This window comes from Phyllostomus hastatus, unplaced genomic scaffold, assembly GCF_019186645.2.
Source record: "Phyllostomus hastatus isolate PE091 unplaced genomic scaffold, TTU_PhHast_1.1 phas_contig_58, whole genome shotgun sequence".
NCBI lineage: Eukaryota > Metazoa > Chordata > Mammalia > Chiroptera > Phyllostomidae > Phyllostomus > Phyllostomus hastatus.
In genome coordinates, this window is record NW_025333916.1 from 24,871,758 (window position 1) to 24,875,484 (window position 3,727).

At 40.7% G+C, this 3,727-nt stretch overlaps 1 pseudogene; it reads right to left on the reverse strand.

Annotated features, from left to right (window-relative positions):
• Positions 1–237: 237 nt before the first annotated feature.
• Positions 238–713, reverse strand: LOC123824837 (annotated as a pseudogene).
• Positions 714–3,727: the final 3,014 nt, after the last annotated feature.

Below are 3,727 nucleotides of genomic sequence, written 5' to 3' on the forward strand. Positions count from 1 at the left end.
AAGTTCCTCCTGTCTTCTTCTAGATGTTTCATATTGTATTTTAGGTTTTATGTTTAGATCTCTGATCCATCTTAAGTTAATTTTTACGTATAATGTAAGGTCTGAGTTCACCTTTTTGTGTGTGGATATACAATTTTCCCAGCATTATTTGAAAAAAAAATCCTATTCTTTCTCCATTGAATTTCTTTTTTTATAGTATAAAATTTTTATATTTAGAATTAGGCAGCCGGACTCAGTTTAAATGATCCCAATTTCATTGACAACATCCAAAGCATCATAGTCTGGAACCAGTCAAACATATGCCTTCATGTCCCCATCAGACTTGATCAGGGTGTTGACCTTGGCCACATCAATATCATACAGCTTCCTCACAGCCTGTTTGATCTGGTGCTTGTTGGCCTTGACATTCACAATGAACACAAATGTATTATTGTCTTCTATCTTCTTCATGGCTGACTCAGTAGTCAGAGGGAGCTTGATGACGGCACACTGCTCAAGCTTGTTTCTCCTGGGGTGCACTTCTGAGGATATTTAGGCTGCTTTCAGAGCTGCAGTGTCTTAGGCCTCCTGAGGGTGGGTGATGTATGGATTTTCTTCCTTTTGTGGCCGTGGATGCCTTTCAGCACTGCTTTCTTTGCCTTCAAAGCCTTTGCCTTGGCTTTGGCTTTGGCTTTGGAAGGGGCAGGGGCTTCCTTCTTTGCTTTGGGCACCATCTTTATGAAAAGGGTTTCTGTTGAATTTCTTTTACAACATTGTCAAAAGCCAATTGACCATAAATATAATGATTCATTACTTTCAATTCAGTTGCATTTTTATATCTATCCTTATGACAATGGTTACTACTGATTTTAATCATAATGAAATCCTGATTGTCTAAAGAGAATCAGTACAACCAGACATAAGACATTGAGCTGGATTAAAAACAACAACAAGCAGGTCCCTACAAACAAGGATGGGAGAAATGAGATGATTTAACAAATGATTTGCATGGAAGGAGAACCTAGAACTAGGGCTATTTGTGGGATTGGAATGATTCCTATAGAGAGAAGACCCACTATAGTGAGTGAAAACCTAAAGCCAATACCAAAGGTGAATTAAGTAAGGGAGCTCTCAAGAGAGGGGCCCAGGCAATGGGAGAGCTGAGCCAGGTGGCCAGTTAGGGAAAATATTTCTCTCTCCTGCTTGCCCAAACTCATCAAAGAATGTAAACTTGGAGCAATGTAGTAAAAACTTCTGTTTATTTTTCAATGGAGAAGTCTCTAAATGACTATGATTCATGAAAAAAAAAACATTCCTTGTTTTTTTTTTTAAAGCAAAACAAAGCCACCTTGATAAAGGGGAGTAATGGGAGGAGACTTTGGCTTCTAGCTTTCCTTCCTTTTCACTCTCTCCATCCTTTCTCCCATTTATAATATGTTTGGGATCCATTATTGTTCTTGACACAGAACCAACCTCTATGATTCTTTTTTAAATGGATATATCATTAACAACATACCAGTAAATACTGGTCAAAGTGACAACAATATAGCAAGCCTGGTTTATGACTTACAATTTAGAGCAATATGCAAGGGACAGAAAAGATATTTGGACATTATTGAAGTCCATTGACATGTTTCCTGAGATTTCTAAGATGTTCACTTAGGAATTATGCACTGCAAACATGAGTATTGAAATTGCTTTCTCAAAAGGAATGCTCTTTCCTAAGCTTCTCATAGACCAAGAGAAGTTCACTGAAGCAACAAAAGTTGACTATATGGAATAAAAGGACTTTTCCTATAATCATGTTAAGAAAATGTGGTCTTGGCTCTTCATGTAGCTTGCTTGGAGCAGTCTGGGATCCCTAAGACTTTTTGGAGCATAGGCATGACCTGTAATTAATTTGGGGGCCTCTGGTATCTGTAGGTGGAGTTCCACATCACTAAACACTATGGTCCCAGTCACTTCCTCATCCCAATAGGTTAAGTGAAAACAATATGACCTCTTGAATCAGGAACACATTACAGTGAGTGTGGGCCAATACATTGCTGGAACCTAGTGATGTTCAATAATCTTGGCTTCTTGCTCATGCCAACCACTCTTCATCCTCCACTCCCTAAGAAGGTGGCTGTCAGTGGACCTAGGATGTTGGACAGTTAAGTTTTGATGAATGGCAGAGGAGACAGAAAGGCCTTATACAAGGCACAGTTGGATGTTTACCACTTGGGCAAAATCTTCAGATCTAAACATGTGAAATGAATCGGCCCTTCAGAATGTTAAACCCATATGGATGGTATATTAAATTTCTTTCCAAATAACCAAGTTTTGCCAACTATTACTCTCAGTGCAGAACAAGAATTCAGTGGATTTCAGCTGAGTACCATTATCCTAAGCCCAGCTCACATGCAACTCAAACAAAAGCCCCCATACACCACACCACCAAGGCAATGCTGAAGACAGGCAAAAACCCCAAACCCATGGCTGGCCCAGGACAAAAAATAGCAAAACTGCATCTCTGAATCTCCTCACCCTGCTTTAGACACTTCCTCTTCCTATGTTTCCATCCTTTCTGATGACCCCGCAGAGCCCTGCTGTGGCCCTTCACCACTTGTGGTCTCCTGCTAGATCTGTTCCCTTAGGAAACACCTTCATCTTTGTGACTCCTTCTGAGAACGTACCTGCCCACCATTCTGTTTCTAATGGGTCCTCCAGGGAGAAGACTGCAAGTAGTCTCTTTATATGGACTAATTGTGTTAAGGCTTCTAGGAATTATTTTAGTGGATAGAAGCTATCTGGGGAGGGACTTAGGGCTAACTGAAACTTTAAATATTGCACCACTGTATAGACTGGAACCCATTCTACCTACTGTCCATATCCTGTCTCTCTTTCCTTGTGAAGCCCAGAGAAGCCAGGACTGTCCAAGCCATGTGTATGGGGAAAGAGTGGTGATGTCTTCCTAGCTTTGTTCTATACAATTAACCTCAATTATTGCAGTAGGACTCTTGTCTAGTTGTGAAAAAATTACCCCAGGCTGCCCTCAGATGTTCTGGTTAGTCACCACCATTCTATGGGGCTCTGTTGTCAGCCTGGACACATGAATAGTGACAGCAATTGCCACAGTCTGCCCTCTGCTCTGTGGCTTGCACAGTTTGTTTTGACCACACTGGACTCTCAGCCTGGCTTTCTTCCTGTGGAAGCTGTGACATTTCCATTGTGTCAGGGCTGGCTGGAGCTCAGGAGAGTCATGAAAGGAATAGAGTGTGCTGGAGGGAATACTATCCACAGGGGCCTGGAGCAGCAGATTGGAGCTTCTATGGAACCTCAAGGCTCAATGTGGCTTCCCAGCCTTTTCCTTATTCCAGAAACCCAGGAAAGGGCTCAAAGGAGGAGCTGTTTATGTACAAAGTGTACAGAGGAGTACTCTGGGGATGGAGGTCATGAAAAGAGAGGTAGAGGAGCAGGGACAGAGGAGAAGAAAAAACCTGAGTATATATCTGGCTTTGGCTTGTGAGCCAAGCTCGTTACCAGAAATTTTGGGGAAAAAATAAAGTTTAGTAACTTTCATTCAAGGACTTGAATCATTTCTTAAAATAGTAGATTTTCTTTTCTTGATTATAAAAACATCCATGATCACTATAGAAAAGGTAAAAAACACAAAAATTACCAATAGAAAAACAAAAATCATCCAAATAGGGGAAACCATTGTTAATGTATTGACATTTGCATAAATCCATCTGGTATGTATATATAC